The sequence below is a fragment of the Frieseomelitta varia genome, unplaced genomic scaffold, assembly GCF_011392965.1.
Source record: "Frieseomelitta varia isolate USP_RPSP 00005682 unplaced genomic scaffold, Fvar_1.2 scaffold_138, whole genome shotgun sequence".
Classification (NCBI taxonomy): domain Eukaryota; kingdom Metazoa; phylum Arthropoda; class Insecta; order Hymenoptera; family Apidae; genus Frieseomelitta; species Frieseomelitta varia.
Window position 1 is genome coordinate 118928 of NW_025109061.1, and position 21959 is coordinate 140886.

Below are 21959 nucleotides of genomic sequence, written 5' to 3' on the forward strand. Positions count from 1 at the left end.
TGATAATTAAAATAAATAAGTGTTAGAAGTTGATCTTTTATTTTTTTCAGAAGAATTAGAGTTATTTTCCGTCTATATTTTCCTTTTTGCATTTAGGGGAATAAAACGACGAAGTAAAAATAATAATAATAACAAAGTGTGAACGAAATTATTAACATTGGTGGATGTGCTTCGAACTTGGAGAACACGGGGAATCCGTGGTATTTTAATCTGATAAAAAGCTGTTCGATTCGAATCTCAGGCAAGAAATCGTCTACCTACCAAACACCTCGAATGTCTCCTGAACCCTCGTAAACTCTCGTTCCAAGCATACCTTCTTCCGCGCAGTCGGCATTCTCAAGACACCACGTGCCATCACCATCATTCCAATTCCAGCTTTCGAACCCACTATCCTGCACGATATACGGGCACGTGCAAAATTTGAATCGTAAGAACGAGGAAGGTGATCGTTCTCTTCCGTACTTTATGTATCCTCTCAGGATTTTTTAACGCTGCATAAAAAGTGTAGCGTCACGTCGATACGGGCAAATGCACAGTCGTAAAAATTGCACGAAGAAAGGAAAATAAAAGTCGAACTCTCCCAAGAAAGTTTCAGTCTTGTCCAAACATTTCTTCGCGCAGCAAATCTTCTTAAGACACTGTCAATATTAACTCCTTCGAAGTTCCAGCGAAGCTAAACAAACACGAACTGTGCGAGTACTCGCAACATGGTTGTCAAATTTCATTCCTTCGCCTTTTAGTCAATTTTTTACCGTCGTCAGTATTAATTTCGAAATTTGTATATTACACGAATGCGAGGTACTTCAATTTTCTTCAACGTCTGGAATCTTTTAGCTCATTTTCGTAGTACTATTTATGAAAATACGGAAAGTTTAAGTCATCGTTTCGCTGATATCGAAGTCGTCTAAAAATCACGGGTACTTTAAAATTATGCGACTCGTATTTATTACAAAAGCAAATCAACGATATCGGAAAAGATACGAAAATAAAATCAAACGAAGTGATAAAACCAGCGTTGCTTCACTTTTTTAATTACCCAAACAACAATGTTATCATGTTAAAATAACACCCCTTTTAATTGGAACAACCCGAAACGACGAAACTGCATCTCAAGATCAATAGCTCTTTCAATATTTCACTCTAATGATATCAAGAAAGGAAAAAGAAAAAAAAAAAAAAGAAAAACGTCCAAGACACGAAACAATAAAACGAGCATTGCTTCAGATTTTTAATTACTCAAAGAACAATGTTTACACGTTAAAATAACACCCTTTTTAATTCGAACAGCCCCCGGACGAGGCTGCGTCTGTCTCAAGATCTCACTATTTCACTCCAACGATATCCAAAGAGAAAAAAAGGAGAGACGAAAGCACGCGTACGCGACAGCGAAGGAGAATTCAAATAAGGCGAAAAGATAGAAGGGGGAGGGGATTCGGCGAACGGAGGGAAGGACAGAAGGAGTAGCAGCCGTAGGGGGTGGAAACGAGAGGGAGAGAGGACGCGAATTCCGGTGGCGAGGCGCGCATGCGGCGCCGTGTTCCCGGATCCTCAGTGCGCTCCTCGCCCGCGACGCGTCCAGGACGATTCACTCGGCTCTCCCGGGAGTCCCGAGGGACTCCGGGCATCCTCACGATCGCGACTCCCTCCTCGAACGCTCTGTCAAACGACCGCGCGCGAAATCCCACTCCTTTCGCCCCAGAGTCCCACGAAAAAATCGACAAACTCCGTCAACCGAAGGTTCTTCGCGCGATCCGTTTCTTCGTTTGTCCAACGACTCGATATTCAATTTGTCCGGCGACGAAGAAGCAGAACATGTGCGACTGCACGAAGATCGCGGATGGATTTCACGGTGAGGGACGCGACACATTTGCGAACGATGGTCACTATACTCTGTAATACAGGTAATACGTAGTAACTGGATCGCACGCTGTATCTATCGCTGCGTCCTGTATTTACATGCTTGGCTCGAATCTGAAGTTACGTAAGTGTCACGCACTACAGGTGACAACGAATGAATCTACAATGTGATTCATTCGTTGTAGATTCACGCGCGAGTCATTGTGTGTACGTTTGTTTGCTCATTCGGACTGAGAATTGTACGAGCTGAGCGCGCAGGTGGTTGCACGGGGTGCAACGAAAGTTTATTCGGTCTGTACTCGTTTGTTTCATTCAAATTCGAAGTTGTGACGTAAGTGCGTTGCTGATATACCACTGCACAGATGTGGATGTCGCGTAATTATTCGTATTCCCTTATTTTCACACGAGTTCGAAGAGTTACGTAAGAGTAGAACGTCTGACTGCGTCGTTTACTCTATCCACTTGTTGTATAGCGTGTAACGTAAAGTAGACACTGAGAGTGGAGAGTTTTAACGGACGTGTAATAGAGTAACTTACTGTCACGCTTCTGTCTAGTTAAAATTCCATGTTACACGAGTAAGTAATTGAAGTAATTGTAGTATTCATTTATATGTCACATATTCTCTACGTACGCGTACGTACAACATAAATGAATGTGCTGTATATTAATTGCAGTGTGTTAATTACTGTATCCACTTACAGTATACCTTGTATAAACAAGTACGTTCTATTTGAGCATTAGATCGCGTTATGCATTTCGTAGGAAATTTAACGAAATATCGAATGTAGAACACTACGAAACAGAGTTCAATATTAAATTAATTAAATTAATTAAAAATTAATTTGCATAAAATTACGCTAACGGTGACTCTGTCAGTTATCGTAACTTTCTTCGCTTATATTATACAAATACATATACTTTATTGTAATATCCTATAGAAGTCAACGATTGAAATCGTTCGAGCGGGCTGCTCGAATTTCTCTGCCACGTGTAACGTTTTTTCTTCTTTCTGTAGCGACATTCGTCAAATAGAATTCTAGCGCTGAAAATCGCGGATGTGAAATTTGGTTTGCCCCGAGTTTCATTTCGAAACAGATAGATTTTATGAATAGCAACAGGAATGGGCGCAAGTAAAGTGGGACTGCATTCTACTTCTTTTTCTGAAGTGGTGGATGTGGTAGGCTTTCATCTAAAAAACCGGTTAACGAGGTCTTTTGGAAGAACACAGGCGGGCAAAGTTTTGTACTTTTTCTCTCTCTCTCTCTCTCTCTCTCTTTTCTCTCCGAGAGTTTAGCGTAAGGTTGTTAATTTCATTTCGTGAGTGAAGGTTTCCTGAGGATCATCTTTAGTAATTAAGCACTTGTTGGAAAACGGCTTCACCGTTTTCATTGGTCTCATTTTAAAATCAATCGATCTCACGGACCATGGATTTGGAAAAACTGCAGATTTTTACGCATTTGTAAGAAATTTGTAAAAAATTTAATTCAAAAAGGATATATAAAATATACGTATATATGTGAAATAAGTATGTTTTCTATAATCTTTGGTATGTATTGTATTTTTTTATTACTTTCTCAAAAATATGAATTTTCATGAAAATTCACACGGTAACAGTAACATAATAACAATATAATGTGTAAAACATGAAATATCATCATCATATACATAAAATAACTTTCTACAATGAGTCCACCTTGCATTCACAAGAATGTTACGTTAAAATTATATTCTTAAAAATACAAATTCGCATGAAAATCTGCAGTCTAGTAACAAACAAAATTATACTTTCTTGTATACAAAGATTCTTATTCTTTTTTCATTCTTGTCGTAATATATGCGGATTTATGAATATATATTACGCATTTATGAAGAATACATGCATACGCAAAGCATACAATATACAAAAATACCTGTGCACGGAAAATTTCGTTTTAGCTTCTGCTTCTTTAGTGATCATAAAAATTTTGAAACGCATTTGTTTTTTATCGGTATTAAAAGAACGAGAGCCGTTCTTAAAATATCAACTGACATAAACGTCAGATTTAAGCGAGTCTTTCCACTCGTTTGTTTTGCTGAGAATCGTAATCAGTATACAATTAAATTAAACCGGATTACGAATTTAAAATCTCTACCCTCCTGTTAATAAAATACAGTAACAAATGTCTGTACGCAAAGAAGACTTGACGATAAGATTAACTAGATTGTCAGTTGTCAACTCTCTTTCATCAAGATATTTATATGATTGTGATTAATTTCGATTGAACGGTCCGCTTAAACGTTTCATCTTTCTTTTTTATTGACAGATTTTAATAAATACAACTGGGTATTATGTAGCACGTATAGTGGAAGTAAAGCAAGGAACGATTCCTCAAGAAAAACGAAAGTCGAAAGTGTGGAATAAATTTTCTTTTTCTAAGCGTACTTCCATTTGGCTAATTTCGAACGTATCAGAATAGGATGATAGGATAGATAAATAATTCAACATTAGATCTTTACTTTTGTCGATGTAATTGGAGTTCTTGAAACACTGAAATTCCAAGTTGCAAATTGCAAATTTCAAATTCCAGTCATGCGTCTTGTCTTCACCTCGACATCTTTGAGATTAATTAACACCTCCGCAGGTATAGTTGACCTTCTCTTTAGAACCGCGAAGGAAACGAGCATCGAAGAAGCGTTGCGTTTTAATTAACGAAACGTGATTGAAAGCGTTTCCAAGAAAACTGATCGTCTGGAAAATTGTTGATTGAAGAACTATTATATAAAATCTCGTGGCAAAATCTTTATCTTTGTCAATATAATTGGAATTCTCGAGACTCGGAAATTCCAAATTTTAAATTTCAAATTGCTAAATTCAAATATACTTGACGAATTCTTCTCAAAAACGAAGCTTCAAATCGAAAGTTATTCTTATTTTCTTTTTTTTTTTTTTGTGAAGAATCATCTTCTGCTTTGTTCATTGTAGAATGTCATGATAGCATTAAAAAAAGAATCTTTATCTTTGTCAGTATAATTGGAGTTTTCGAAAGTGCAAATTTCAAATTTTAAATTCCAAATTGTTACTTTCACTGTTTCACATTTGCGTGTATAAACAGCCACTCGTGTAGAATTAGTTAATATACTTGAATGAATAATGAATAACCGATTTTTTCAAAAAAGCTTTAAAGTTTTATTCTATATTTTTTTATCTTTTTTCTATATAAGTAATCATCTCCCTTCCGCTTGTCATTTCTTTGTAAAATGTCATCCTTATATTAATACCAGAATTACCAAAGTGGTCAAATGATCAGTTTATAATTTACTATAGAAATTTTATACATTTATAACTGTGTATTCTTAGATCGAGTAATTTTTAATAAAATATATTAATAGAAGAATAATATTTTAATAAAAGAATAATAATATTTTAAAATAATAATGTATTAGAATAATATTTTAATAAAAGAATTTAGAATAATATTTTTAATAAAATATATTAATATTTCTTCATTCTATTATAACTTTTTCTTCAACATTGCTAAACTTTAATTTCTTTGCTAGAAAATGTTATACTATTTGGTCGTCGGTAGTTCTAATGTTAAAGGCAGAGTCTTTGTCAAAATATAATTCGAGTTCACGAAACTCCGAAACTCCGAAACCTCGAAATTCCAAATTGCAAATTTCAAATTTTTTATCTCAAATTACCCGTCGTATTGTTTGTCGCGTATACACAGTCGCTCGTGTATCTTGTCTTCTCGAGTCAAGATTAATTAGCAGTATACTCCGCGAGTGTAATTGATCTTGTCTTTAGATCCGCGGAGGAAACGTCAACGGAAGAAGAAGCGTTGCGTTTTAATTAACGAAACGTAATTGAAAGCGTTTCCCTCGTGGTGCGCTGAGGATTCGCGACATTTTCTTACGTGCATTCATCGCGAAAGACGTATTTGGATTGCTCGCTTCTGGTGGTAGCGCGACCTTCTCGTGTCAACGCCTTCGTTATCGTTCCTCGATCCAGTTTTTTTTTTTTTTTTCTGGAACACGCGCGTTTCGTACTCGATTCGAACATTTGATCGTTCCTGTTATTACCGCGTTACTTTCCCGATGTTCCTTTTAATTAAACGCACAGTGATAGTTCTGTCTTCTGTCTTTTAAATTCATTGTCGAAGAAATTCAATGAACTCTCACGGTTTAATGAAACAAGCAGCAGGAAAAAGTCAGCAGTAAATGGGGAAAAAGTCAAACGGAACGTGCAATTAAACGTGCAGAAGATAAAATTATTCTCCGTCGACTGACGAATTTCGCATTTCCACGCTGTTGAGCTGTCGCGGATTTTTATGCATATTGACGGATGATTTACATTTGTATTTCTCGATTATTTTACGTTTAAATAAAAACGTTTTCTACGCGATGAATTGTATGTAAAACGTCCGAAGCGTACAGTGCTTTCGTACGTCAAACAATTTTCTACCGAGATTTCATTTTTTAACTATTTATATTTAAAAAAAAAATATCAGTTTGTGTAAAAATCCAGAATTTGCAATCAGTCGTTCCCACAGACTCGACTTTTTAATCTTGATATTCGCCACTTTTATTCAATAAAAAAACAAAACAAAAAAAAAAAAATTCCTGAAATGAAACATCGAAAAATGACAAGTTCCACACTTCAATGTCAGAAACAAAGTTGCAGGCGATCGGTCGCGCATTTTAAACCGAGCTGTAGTTGCAACAGAATCGGAAGAAACTCCGATCGTTGCGTGAGAATGAAAAAAGAACATAGAGAAAGAGCAATTGAAAAAAAAGAAAGGTTCATAGCTTTCATCTTTGACAGTTTTCCGATGGTTTCTCTCTCTCTCTCTCTCTCTCTTTCTCTCTCTCGAAAAAAAGAGAAAGAACGAAAGATCGTTAGCCGTGAATCACCGAATTCTTGAATTTCGTTCGTCGAACGAACTTAAGCCCTTTTGTCGTGGAAATAATTGCACGAACGTGATTCTCGAAGGTAGAAAAAGGGGAAAGGCCGCGTGATTCGCGCCCATTAATGTTCGCGTTCGATCGTGGCTACACATTGTTATTTTCTTTTTACATAAATGAGTATCGTATTCGACGATCGCTAGTCGTTGATCGCTCACGCAAATTCCAGAATCGCGAGTCTATGGTAATTAAAGTTGTCAGCGATTGGCAGTTGAATGGCCACGACGTTAGACTCATAGCGACCTTTTCTCGTTGAATTATTCATTCTGCAAATATTTTCCTCCCTATGTCGACAGATACTGACTGCCTGCGTCTTCCCTCTTCGCGTCTTTTCCCCCGTTTCTTCCTTCTTCGTTCGATACTCGATACGAGAAATTTGACGTTTGAACCAGAGATCGAAAGTTAAGGAACTTTCGAACAGGATCGTGGGAATTTTTCGAAATATATTCTTACGTTTACGAGTCCCGATGAGAACAGGTAAATAAATATTTCGTAAGATGGAAACGTATATAATATTATTTTACTATCAATTTTTCTATTAACTCTCGTCAGTATTAAGAAAGTTAATCTCGAAATTTGTAGCAAATACCGAAAATGAATACTGTTCAATGGCACTAAAAATGGATTTTTAATTAACTGTTCTAAAATAATCTGTTCCTGCGAAACTTTTGTTATACATACTTCTAAAATATTTGTCACATCAGAGCATTAGTTAAAAATTTTCCCAAGTATAATAATTCTTTCTATAAAAATTCCACGATAATAGATAAAACGCGAAAATAAATTTTTTTTTATACTAAAATATTTTTTTTTATATCAAATTCTGTTTCGATTCCTAGTTCGAATGAGATGTACTTTCGTTCTTAGTTCTCGCTGATCAGTTAATAAATTTTATGATTAATACGTTACATTATAATTATTATGTTATTCCAAGTATATTGTACATATTATATTACAATTAATTAATATGTTACAATATAATTATGTGAAAATTATAATAACTACTTCTCTGATACTATTGTAAATTGCGCGTATTCAAACGGAGGAAATATATCTTAGCTTATTTCGACATTTAAGGATGCCACATTGTTTCCTACTGCTCAATTATACAACTTCTTCAATGTACGCAATTCTGCGGATTTGTATTCCTTTTGTGCTTCAGATTAGTCTTGTTAAAATAAGCTTTGATCGTGTAGCTTGGAAAACTCGAGCCGCGGTTCCAGTTAAACCTCAAAGGTTTAAGCAAAGCGAGTTGCAAAGGCTGTACTCCTCAACGCTCGAATCCTTGAATTCGGACAGTTTAAATTGTCTAAATTCCACATAATTGTACAACGTCGAACGTCACGTGTGCCGGTGTATTAAAGCTTTAGTCTTCGAAAGCTCGAGCCTCGCGTAACATTGATCTTTAAAGTTTTGGAGTCTTGAAGCTTCGAAGACTCCAAACTCGAGCTTCAGTATTCGAGTTCAGTCACCAGTTCAGCTCATCAAAATACTAAATACTGCGGGTTTTTGTTCGTTAATGCGAAATTGAAAAATTCGGCAATGCATCGTAATGCCCAGAAATGTATAAAATTCACTGATTGAGAGGCGAATCTCCAAAAATCATTTAGGCTGTAAACTTCTTCGCCAATAAAACAAGGATAAAAATTAATAATCGAGACAATTTGTTGCGTGTCGATAAAACGTTTGGCAATGTTGGCAAAATTCGACGAACTTTGCACGCGCGCGGTCAGCTAATTGAAATTAAACATTCGTTTGTAACATGTATCATGCAACATGTAACGTGTCAGTGTAAGGTGTGCATTGAACATTGTTCGATGATTATAACGTTTCAAATGATTTATTAACGGGGAACATGTAAACAATTACACGTGTTTTCGCTTTTAAACAATTGGAAACGAAATTTCGCGTAGAATGTTTCGTGATTCGTAATGTCTGATGTAACGAATGAACAGCAAAGTGTAAACGATCACGGAATATCGAGAAATTCCGGGGCATGTTATGCATGGTCACTTAATTACAATCAAACTGTTATTGCGCGATATTTGGAAATGAAATTTCTAAGAGAGAAAGAGAATGTCGATGACTGTTCATTGATATAAAATACAGATGATAAAGGAATATCAGTTTTCCAGAGGTAGCAGAGGATTATTTTCTTTTCAAACTCTTCAATTCTACATATGAGACAATGTGAATTTCGAAATTCTGACGTGGTGTTTCCAGATCATAGAATTTTTTCCCCAGAGATTTTTCTTGCTGTACCACAATCGTTAACTATGCTATAAAAATGTGAATAAAAAAACTTTTAAAAATCTTTTCTTATCAGCTCGATGCGCAGTTAATGTCGTAATTCATTTATTCACTCGGGAATCGTAAAACGAAACAATCGAGTTTTAATAATTACACGATAATTTTGAGAGAGAAGAAATTAACAGCTGAAGAGTTCAATTGAAAAAAAAAAACATGTATGACTTTATGATTGAAACATATATGATTTTCGAAGGAAACTTTATATGCACGTTGTATAACAATTGAAGAAAAACATTCAATGAACTGATTAATTAAAAAATTCAGAGAAAAACGACCCAATTGCAGCAGAGTCTACAATGAGAACTCAAACGCAGGACTGATTTTCTTCGGCAAACCGTCATTTGCCGTGCATCACCGTCTAATAATGTGGATTTATTAGCGGAATAATTTCCAACCTTCGAGGGCAGAGTATTATGATAGTAACCCGTAGCCTGTAACCTTTCGAAATGCCCTCTAACGCGAAACATTCGTATCGAGCATTCAGGTATCGAATGGCACGGTCGGACGTTCCGACAATTAATTTTCGCAGTAACTGCATTCGATAACCGGCGCAAAAATAATCCGGGCGCGAACAATTCGAGGCGCGAGCCAATGGACGAACACGTGGGTGCGCGTAATACTCCCAAAAGAATGGAACTCTCTCGATTTGGAGAAAAAGGATGGGAAATCGAGCTTGGCTTAATTAGCCGCTTTATAATCGTGATGAAATTGCACGAGGCGTGTTAATTAAAAAACGATCGTTCGCCCTTCTTTTCCTTTTTTTTTTTTTTTCATTCCTTTTTCTTCTTTCTCTTTTCATTTCGCTCTTGTTCTTCCGCGCTCTCGTCCGTTCGATTGCTCGTAATATTTGTAACGTAGCTGGCGAGACGTAATTGGACATTTTCGTGATTAAAATCGACGAGGATTGAATTATTAATTAAACGTGTTGGAACGTGATTGCTCCTGCCAAGAAGAAGATGCATGGGCCATTTTTGATGAAACTTTTCTTCTATGGGAATGATGAAGCATCGGCGATACTCTAGTTGATTACGAGACGCATTTGTATTTGCAAGCGAAATAGCGAATGAACCGAGTTATTCAGCAAACGATCGACCGGCGTTTCTGTTTTCATCGTCCCATTTGCAGAACCGAACTTGAATTTTTCAGCGACTCGTTAATGGTCGGACGATAATTACATTTTTGGCGCAGCTAAAACATTAGCCAATTCGGCCATAACCCCGGCTGTCGTTCGACGTTTGAATTGACAACCTTCCTTCTTTCCTAATTATCACAGTCTTGACAGGTAAAAAACCACTCATCGACTTGATTCTTATAACGAGCACGCGAGAACAATGTTACATACTGATTGAACGACGATTCGCGCTGACAGAGATTGAAATTTGACGCGTTTGTTATTTGAAGATGGCAGAGAATAATTTAGATTAAACTTCCAAATAATATTTAGATTTACATTTAGATTTCTAAAAAGTAATCTTTAGATTTATCTTAAATAATATTTAGAACTTTTAAAAGATATATTTATTCACACGTATTTAAATATTCCGTTCTGTTGATCAGACACGAAGGCTAGCATTGGCGATTTATATGTTTCGATATATTGTTAGATCACGTGTTAATTTATGAAATGTAGCACTGTTGAAATAACTTCTATTATTCCCGAAGGTTTACTTTATTTTCCAAAATTTGAATTTCATAATACATTTGCCAGCCAAAACTGTTCGATAATTACACAAAGCTTCAAATTGTTTAAATTCTAAATTCGTGAATGTGTAATTTAAACGATATTTAAATACTCCACAATACGTAAACATTCTACGCGCCTTTAGAGACTCTTCGATCACCGAAATTTGAACTTTATAACCTCTATAACCGTGGTGAGAACCTCTCGTTCCTAAAATTCCTAATAATCACGCGAGCCCCGAAATTATTTAAACTACTTGCACCGAGGCTGAAAGTTCTCAAGTGGCTGGCGCGTGATACCACGCTAATTAGATTTGGATCAAGGAGAGCCCGGTGAAAATTCAGTCTGACATCGATCGAGTGTCGCATTCGTTGGACAAAAGCTGCTCGTTCGAACACGTGATTAACGGCGTATTCTTTCTCGTCTTGGCCGATTCAGGCTAGATCACGGTGTAATCGCGATCACGATCTGGTCGTGGAAAATAACCCTTAACCTAGTGCCAGGGGACAATGATATCGGCCAGTTGTATCAGCACTTTCTTTATCGAGGGGTGTAGACCCTCGACGTAGGCTGAATATAATATACAGACATATTGTTTTATTTTATTCGACGACCTCGCGTTCGAAATAGGAACGTTGAACTCATTTCGATGGGATCGAATCGGATTATTTTCGTTCGGAGATCGGATAACATTTTCCGGTATTTATTCCTTTCTTCCCTCGTCGTTTCAAGCATCGAGCGTTAAATTGATCTACTCGTTTGTAATTTGATTTCGAATATTAATATATCTAGAAATGAAATACTATGTGGAATATTTAAAAGATTTTTGATGAAGTTCGCATTTACACAGTCGAATCAATTTATTGAGACACGACAATTTTTTGGTTTGTCTTCCGGCGTTGTTTTTTTTCTTTTTGTCTCCTCTTCATTGCTTCGAACATTGAATATTAATTTTTTTTGTTTCCTCCTATTGAATTTTTAGGTTTCTTTTCTTTTTAACATTGATTTACAATTTTGAACGTTGAAATATTTCTAGATTTGCAATTGTGGAATCGAATCTGACTATTTTTGAAATCGTTCCTGAAGATGATATCTTATGTTTTCTTAATTTGAACTTATGAAATTCGAGTTAATTTGACGAGCATTGAATTGAACTTGCAGATGAATTCATAGAAATTCATACAAACAGAATTAAGACGAGCGTTCATTTCACGCATCAAATATTCCAATTAGCAATATAATACAGATATTTCGTGTTATATACTTTGTGCGTTTGAGCATTTTCAAATTGACGATAAGATTCGTTAATCGACTCGCTAATAGATCTTGATGAAAATATTCACAGACACGTCCAAATTCATTAATTTGTAATCAACGCTACGAAATTGTTCGCCAATATTTCAATTTAACCGATATTACTAAACGTCTCCAATTCTCGCTCGAGAAAGTTTCTCAAATTTCAGACCCGTTTCCAAGCGGAAAATCGCAAATTACGCTCGTGGAAATGCTACGAAACTACGAAACAGCCAATTCCATCGGCATATCGAGTCTGAGGCATAAAAAAAAAAAAAGAAGGAAAAAAGACAGAACGATCGTATTCGTATTCCTTTCGTCGACATCGTTTACCTAGGCAATCCCCGTAGAGTTTCCCATGGAACGTGAAATATTTGCCGCGTAATATGCCGGGGGAACGGATCACGCCGGTAAATAAAACGGAAAACGTAAGATCGAATGCGAGAGATCGCGCTCGAGTACGAAATGTTTTTCCACGATGCCAGCGAGCTAGATTGCCATCGTGGTGGATTCGTGAACACGCGTGTTAGTATACCTGATCGACTATACCGGGAGGCGTTTGGGAGATTCTGGGAGAACGGTTGGAAAAATATTTGCTCAAATTGAAAGTGCAGGCAGCTGTCGAACGTGTCAATTACCATGGACAATTTCTCCTCGCCGCTTCGTGGAAACAAACACGTCTTTTAATTCGTGATATTAACTCCATCAAGGTACCAATCAATCTTTGGGATTATCTTCTATTTATTAGAAACTTTTTTTTTTTCCTTTCTTCTTAAGATATCCAAATTCTCGGGCATTGGGATTAGCTTTGGACTGGAAATTCTGCGCTCTCGAACAGTTCGTCGTTTGAAAAGTTTATAATCGGTTATATAAATATTAACATCGACGTTAAATTTGAATGTTGGTCCAATCAATTAATTCGACCGTTTTGAGATTTCAGGATTCTTGAGACTCGAAATGTTTGTAGAGTGTGTGGATTAGAATGTATTCAAGATTCGAGTTTGCTTATAATTTCACGCTCTACAAATCACTGAATTCGAAACATTTTAATAAAATTATGTCTCTGTATCACACAATCCAAACAACAACGTTTCATTCGCTCGAAGCCTAATCTATTCAAGAACTATTCAATTTTAATATGAATCTTCTGCACGAGTCGCTCAAAATTATCAAAAATATTTCAATTTTCAAATCGTGCATTCAATGAGATGCTATGAGGCAAGAATTTCGCTTTCCACGAGTATGTTTTACATTGACGCGACATACACAACCCGTTGTGCGTAGAAAAGCCATTATTATATAAATGATATATATTATTAAACTGCAGTTATATAAATTATTATTTTAATAGATATTTATTTTCTGTATTTTGTATTTGGACAAGTGTCAATCGTCAATCTCCGCAATTACAAAGTTGAGGTCTAACACAGACGGCACTTGACAAACATTTTACAAATATAATGCGCTTCTAACACGTAAATAACACGTGATCGTATACCGTTCGAAGAAATCATTTTGTCCGAGATAATCCGGGCGACGAGTTAATTCGTCTAGCCCAGTTAACAGGTTAAACGATCGACGCTTGAAATCCTTAAGCCCCGCTTAAACTTGTCGAAATACACGGCGAACACCGGAACGAACAAGTTTCCATTAATCCGGCCATCAATTTCAAATTTCCCGCCTATTCGGGGACGAGTTTATCCTCCGCGACTCCGCGCGGATAATCGCTCATGTCGTTACCTCGTGAAACGAGCGAGGATCCGGATGAAAAGGAAGGAGAAGAGACACGGCGGTGAGTGAGAAATGAAAAGAAGGGAAGAAAAAAAAAACGGCGAGAGAAGAAATAGTAGCGAGGGAGATGAGGGGAGGGGGAAAAAAAAAGAGGAAAAAGAGAATTCGATCTCGCGCGAGAACTTCGACGCGTCCCCTCTGCCCGAGAGAACTCGGTTAACTTAGTTTGCCTGACGAGTAGATTAGTAGATGGCCTCGGTCCCCGGAAGTCTTTCGGTATCCCCAGGCACGCGTACGATCTTCCGGTTGTTTGCTGAAAATCTCACGGGTCTCTCTCGCTTTTCTATTCTTCGCCGCGCGAAAACTTTCCATCCCTTTCCATCCGTTCCCCCTGTTTAACGTTTATTTAATTACACCTTCGTGAGAATTGTGTTTCAAGCCACGAGACAACAACATTCGTTTTCCCTTCTTCCGTTCCTCTTTTTTTTTTTTTTTCTTTATCATTTTGTCTCGCGATCGCGTGATATCTTGGAGTTGGAACGAATATTGAGATGAATTTTCATTTAGGTTTTTCACTTGGCACGCTGGGAGGTTTTCTGTGAATTATTTTTTTTTGAAGAATTTTGTGATCAGAGAAATTTATGGAGAAATTTAGTGAATTGTGAATTTCTAATTTTTCTGCAGTAAAACAGGTTGTTGAAATTTCGATTAAATAAATTCTGATCAATTTTTGATAAATGGATGCAATAAATTATTTCGCAATGTTAAAGATCTAAATATCTTTCCAATTGCTTTTTAATACACTTGTTTATAGGGAATAACGAGGAAGCTACGTTGACTGGTGTATTCAACATTACTTGAATGATTGCTGATTATGTATCATCTGCAATATGATTAATTCAAGTTCATCTTATAAATTTCCAAAATCTATTAGCAATTATCCAGGTAATGTTAAGATAATAAATTATCGCGAGGTAATATAAATAAAACACGGTATAAAATAAACAACGATCTTTCACTTTTTTAAAATAAAAGAATGAAATTAAAGGAAAATATAGAACAAGGGCACAAATCTTGAAGAATATTCGTATACAAATTAACTAGGCTAAAATTCTTTCGATATTATCGCTGCAACAAGAAAATTACAGCTCTCAGTCATTTTATAAAGAAAGATAAAAAAGACGACAAATTTTTCGGTAAGAAATAAATTTCAAACTTGAGACAATCCTACTCTTCTATTAATCATTTGAAAAATATTTTGTCCAACGTTGCGAGCTTTGTCAATTTTATTTATTTAAAAACAGTCAACTTGGACATTTGATCGTGTGTACAAGTTCTCGTTGATTTTCATCGCTGAACGAGGCCATTGTGTTTCGATTAATTATCGACGCGAGGTCCAACGGTTTTATCGGTTAAAGGATTTCTCGATCGAAGGAAAGGATGAAGCTAGAAGCCGGTTTCATCCGGTCGTTCACTTATTTACGTCGCTCGTAAAAATCCAGGCAACTGTTGCCTCACGAAACAGAATGAGAGAACGTTCGCGATAAATGTTACAATTTGTTAAACGCTGAGTCTGGTGTTGCGCTATTATTACCAAGCCGTTGCGAGATTCTACCTCGATTTTCACAGAAACGACGAGAGAAAGGAACGAGAGACGGTAAGAAAACTGATGGAATGGTATTCGAAAAGTAGAGAAAGTGAATTGAACAATAATGAATTTATCTGAGATGCAGACTTTCGAAAGAAGGTGCTAAAGTATGAAAATATTTCTTGGATATATTACGCATTTTCGAGTGTTAACTAAATGTTGTGTATCCGCAGTATCAAACGATGTATAAAACTCTGTAAAATATTCGTTTGTTATAAAAGGAAGTTGAAAAGTTGAGAAGCGAGTTTTTTGTATATTTGATTTCCAATGCTCGAGTCTTTTATTTTATGTATTTATAGAATTCTGCTAGATATAGAATCTATTTATTAAATTTATCAGTGATATTAAATTCTTAAAGTAACGTCACCTCTGGAGCTTCCTTCAACAAAAATATACCGTAATTTCGCATAAATTCACTTGGCTATTAATGTAACTTGAAAGAGTCAATGGAATTTATTCAGACATTTATTCAGGATTAACTGAGACAATTGACCGAGCCAATTGTTTAGCGACAATAAAAATTTGATAAAGGGTGATTATGAAATTCTCAAAGTTTCACCCGTAAACTTTTATTCTTCCTGAAAAATCTTTTTAGAATCTAACTTGAACATTGATCGCACAGCGTAGTAAAGACATCATTGACTAACCAAGAATTATTTCACATTTCTTGAAGGCATATAACAGTAAAACAATTAGACGTGAACGACTTAACTTTCCTATGAATAAGATCCTTACTCGCGGAAGGAATAAAATATTAGAAAAAAAAAAAAAAGAAAAAAGTCAGTCGTGTCACACAGAATTATCTCCAGATCGCGATATCAAAGACTACTTACACAAAAATCACTGACTGAGATTACGATCAGAGAAACGTTCTTTCTCGGTGCCCCTTTTCTTCGTCGCCTTAACAGGCTTAAAATTAACAGAATCACCAAGATCCGATCAGAACGATAGTTCTACGATTCAAAAGGATTCGCGCGTGATTGAAACGCGGTAACGGGCCGGTATCAATGAGCGTAGTATCGAACCATCGCTCAGAGACACGATATAACGAGCTATCCGAGCTTCACCCGCTCTCACCTGTCTCACCCTCCATTTTAAGAAAGTCGACGAGCGACTCGAACAAACGATTCCGAACGAGGCGAGCGGAAAACGCTCGAGCGGTGTATTCCCGCGGCTCGCTAATTGACGATACCGTTTAATAGATGTAACGATTGTGACCGCGCCTCTAATTAACGAGTACAATCATTAATGCTCCGCCGTGTAGCACGGTGATTGCGAATTTCCTACTGTCCGTGGGAAATCGCGTGTCAAACTGAAACCGAGTCGAACTAACCCTGTTTCGCGTCGCGTCGTTTCTCCGTTAATTCGTGGTTAATATCACCGTGACGCTGTTGACGGGAAATTGTTCCCCCTTTTTTCTTTATAATAAATGTTTACTCGATTGATCGATAGAGGGAATTGGTCGACTCTCGGCCGAGTTGTTGGCAATTAGTAATGGGCAGGTTATTAATTGGCAAATGTATGCGGGGTGTTTTCGCGTGATACAAGCCATCTAAGCGTCGCGAGTCGTATAAATGTGATGTTGATAGCTTTTTCGACACGTCAACGAAGGACGAAGGTCATCGTTTTCTTTAATGATACAATGATTTTTTAATACTGTAATTTTTAATTCGTTAATAAGCCCTAGTACGTCGGCAAGTCTCTAAAAAACGTCTATTGATCTGTTTGTATTGTAACGTCAAAGTAATGTTACAAATGACTAAAAAGGTATCGGCAAGTAAGAGCGTTCAGTAAATAAAAAGTAAAAACAATATACGAATAAATACACGATTCTTCTATTTGAAGTGTTGAATTAATTTCGAACAAGTATAAAAAGGCCATCAAGACTCGAGTAAAACGGAGTGGTTATAATTATAGGTGCATTGTGTTTATATTTAATCAGTGTTATAAGTAGAATAGGACTGTTCCTTGTCAGGCAGCTCGGGCAATCAAAATAGAATTATTCTTTCCCAATGGAGGTCTGACGTGTGTGGAATAAGTTTAGCATATGACAGGTTTAAATATTGACTATCCCGGTGTGTTTCATTCATTTTTAATCCGCCAGTGGCAAAGTAACTCGTACAAGTGAAACATCTGCGTTTCCGATCAGACTGTGTTTAGAATTATCCATCGTTTAATAGGAACTGGACGCGTGAAAATAGATTACGTTTGATGAAAGTCGGTAAGAGTATGTCGTTTGAGAGCATTATGTACGTAAATGACAAAATAATATCTTACATTATTGCAATTGTATTTGTAAAAAGATTAAAACATTTGGAAGGGGATGTTCTTTTAGGATTGTGTGCTGCTGTGAAACTAGTGAAATTTTTCAGTTATAAATATTTTTTATTGCAAAGTTTTATTCAACAAAATTATAATAGTCAGATATATATTTTATATATTATATTTAAAAATTTGCTTAAACAACTGTTTTGTTCTACAAAGTTTTATCACTCCCAAAGTATTTTAATATTTTTGTTACTACCGAACATCTACATGTGTTGCATGCTCTCTTTAATTTCCTAATAAATTTATAAATTTTCTAATAAACTTCCAAAATCTTCAGTCGCAAAATCTCAAACGCATTTAGTGTTAGTTAACACATTCTTGTTCCATATATTACATTAACAGACTCTGTATCAAAAACAACGAAATTATCACTCAGACAGTGATCTTTCTCCGTCCGACGTACTTTCGCAGCAACAAGTTAAAGTCAAACACCTAAACAATTAAAAGTTTCTAACACGTCTTTAACGTCGCGGTAGACTACACTTTCTAGTAACAAAGATATCATTCTAAATCAATAATCAATTTCTTCTGAGAATAAAATCTCCGAAAGTAAGAAGTTCCTCGAGGAAATGAGAGGAAAAAACAAGGCGAAATAGTCGCGAGAAAGGTAGATTGAAAATCTAATTTATGCGCAACACCGTCGAAACTTTCTACCTTTGTTTCGTAAAATGGTTTCGCTGGTATAACGATTCGTTGCTTCGGCCACGCGAATCCATGTTCCTTGCAAGTTGAAACGAAGATTCCACGCTGTTGAGGAGTTCCCTCGGCGTCCTGGGATGATGTAAATATTGAGTTAAGACGTCTCGGTTGGAAAAAGTTTCGCTCTGACGCGAATTTAAAGTCACCTTTGGAAATTGATAAGCTCTTACTGGATCCCCGTTTAATTGCAGCTTGTTTCGTAGCTCCGAAACTGCTTCCTCCTCCCCTTCGTTCCTTCTTCTTCTTGCTCTTGTTTCTTCGGTGTTGCCTGTCTTCCTCCTTCTCGTCGTCTTCTCGAGCAAGTTCTATTTCAAATTAAGCTGCTTCCAGCAACAAAAACTGTTCTCCGAATTGGTAGCAGCCTCCACCCTATTCGCAAGTCGAAGCGAACTTCCTTTTTACAACGTTTTCGGAAACTCGAACACAAGGAAAAAGACTAGTATTTATTGTTAACGTTGCTGGGAGGTATCATACATCAAAGCGTTAGGACTTAGTGGTTTATGAAAATTTAACATCATCTAGATTTCAAGCTAGTAGGAATGATGGAAGAATTTGTGAATTGTTATGACGAGACGAAGAATTTACGTGTAAAATTTATATCGTTGAACTAATAATGTGCATGGGAATAATTATTATAACAATGTCGAGATTAACTTGTTGAGAAATGAGAAATGATGTGATATAATAAGTGACAATATAATAAAACATATTAATATACAATGAAACATAATAATAAATAGAATAGAATATAATAATAAAGTCATGTAAACGTAAAATGATTAAAAAAATAATTTACGCATTAGTTTATCGAGGTACAGAAAATGCGCAGAATAATAAATTTCGTAGCTGTTTAGGAACTTCAGATTTTTAAGTTTTTCATATATATATATATATATATATATATATATATATATATTTATAAATATTTCTATTTCTAACTAGATTTTATAATTTTGTGAAGTTTAAACTATCCCTTTTTTCATTTTTAATTGTAGGATTTATTTGTTTACATTTGTAATTTATGTATATACTGAGTTTCTGTAGAGCATTTATTATCCTTACGAATATAAAATATGCAATAATCCCCGTCGAGATGCGTAACATTTCAATTGTTCGGATTTTATAATTTCTCGGATTGTTATAAATTTGAATGAAACTGTAAATGAAAGAGTACGAGAGTTTCTTCTCGCAAATTATTGCAACGTTCTGACAGATCTGTGAATTATTAGAATTGAAGGATCTGTAGGGCTATGAGCACACGCGCGTGAACAATTTTCGGGAGAAAACTGTTGTTTTCGATGGCCGAGCGCGATTTTACTGGCTTAATCCTCTTGTTCCAGTTCGCCGCGGTCAAATGGCACTCGTTCCCTTAAAAATATCCCTTAAAATAAATTTCAATCACTTTCAATTCCAAAAGTTTCATCCCGCCTGCTTTTAAATATGAACATTTCTCAGCCGCATTTTCCATACTTTCAACCTGTTAACAATTCAGTAAAAGTGGCAAAAACATTCCGATCTTGTAAATTTCTCAACGCTTATCAAATAAACTCTTCTCCACTAGAAAAAAAAAAAAAAAAAAAAAAAAAAAGGAAGGAAAAGTAAAAAGCTTTAAACACGTGAGATGAGAAAAGGTTCCATAAAGATCTGTGAAAAATACGAACGATCAGTCTCTCCAAACAAAAATTGAAAGAGAGAAGAGAATGCTGAAAGAACTTCATTCAAGAGACTCAGAATCTCATTCAAAGGACACTTAATTTATTAACCCTTTCCATTCGATTTTCCAAAGCACTCAGAGCAGCCATTCGTCCCTTCGTTTCTCAAATTCGTCACGAGTTTGGTCCTATAGAGGAATAAGGAGACCATTGAACCGGGCTGTTAGCGTCGTTCTGAAAAAACTTCGTTCTTGTTTCCGACTACGCACACGTGAATAAGATTATATATTGTTAAAATAATAATACATTTATATATAATAGTAAATATTAAATAGCAAAATATTATAATAGTACAAAATTATAATATTATAATAGTAAATATTAAATAGCAAAATATTATAATAGTACAAAGATGTAAGTAGATACTTCTATTGTATATCTGTTTTGAACGAATTTAATTAATTATATTTAAAAGTTAAAGTTACAATTATAATGTTCTTGTTTCTCAGAAAAATATACTAGAAAGAAAATAACCATGCATGCACAATTGGATACCTTCTGTTGAAAGTTTAATACTTTTGTCACACTTCGATAATAACGATTTCTTATTTGAGTTTCTGCATTTTCAAGTTTCGTGCTCATTTTTAATAAATAGCTTCATAAAATCTTTTGTTAAAAACACGTATCAATCGTTCTCAAATTTCAACAGTAAAGAAATTAAATTACTTACGCTTAATGAAATTGCTAATAGCTGTAGAATAAAAGTATATAAAATATAAGATTGAATACTTAAAGATTAAAGAGATTCATTCGTGTTGCATTTTATATTATATTAGACAATGTTCAATGCTCGTTTTATTAATTCAATATCTCGTGTCGTGAGAGAAATTCGTCTCGAATGGGTCACGATTTTGCATTTTCATCCCGCTAGGTTATTATTAGACAGATCACTATGCGACGATCGCGATTTGAAGGACAAATGCGCGCGCGAAAAGGGGTTGAAAACGCCGGTGGCGCGTTTTATAATATTCTCGTGGCCACGCGCTCATTCTGTATGCATGCGCATATTAGAAGCCTCCAGGGGGAGTTTCTTTTTCGTGGAAAATGCAGCTCGATGCACGGTGTATCTTGTAACGCGTGCCGAGCAAGTTCGTGCCTCGTATGTTACCGAGAAAACGTTATGAATGTTAAAGCGTCCCCCTTTTCAGCGACTTCTTTTTGTCTTTTGGATCACTGCCGACGGCTTTTCGGATTACTGTATCGCGCGATAATGAGCGCGATAGAATTTTTTATTCGACGTTTTAACAAGTTTTCGCTTCTGCCTTTCAAGGTTAAGGAAATTCTTCAACTTACAATTCCTGAAATTCTTTAAGTGATCGAAATCGATTTGTCATTTTGATTAGAGAATTTTATAGATGTAAAAAACTCGGAGATTTAAATGATTTCCCCCAGCGAAGTGTATGAAGTTGAAGCTTGAAGTTAATGTTTTTCTATCTTTTGTTGACGTTAATGTCTTTAATGAAAATTGCATGTTTCAGTTCTAGCGAAAGCATTTTGTGAAATAGGAAATTTGTCGTTCGGGGAAACTCGTATTTTTCTCAGATGCGAAATTTACAAATTAAAATTCTTGTAAAAGGGATTGCTCACAAAGTTGAATATACTTTGCATTTAAACTGAATGCATCGTGCAAGAGTGGAATGAGAATAATTTCATTCGATATTTAATGAGGTGAAGATTTTTTAAAGATATATGTATATAGTAGAATGGAGAAAATGATCTTGTAGAGGCGATCGTTTCTTCACGTGACAGTTGGGA

General features: G+C 35.8%; 1 protein-coding gene across 9 annotated transcripts in view; it reads left to right on the plus strand.

The window, feature by feature from the left end:
- LOC122531665 (octopamine receptor Oamb) overlaps positions 1-21959 on the plus strand; it is a 140049-nt gene that overhangs the window by 85097 nt on the left and 32993 nt on the right. For 2 of the 9 annotated variants that reach the window (XR_006307356.1, XM_043659763.1), the window contains exon 1: positions 17500-17686. The exons of 3 other annotated variants lie outside the window; for them this stretch is intronic. The gene's annotated coding sequence lies outside the window, so the exon portion shown is untranslated. Of the gene's footprint in view, positions 1-1498; positions 1902-17496; positions 17687-21959 lie in introns of those variants that run through there. 4 more of the 9 variants (XM_043659798.1, XM_043659806.1, XM_043659836.1 and 1 more) reach the window with 4 other exon arrangements.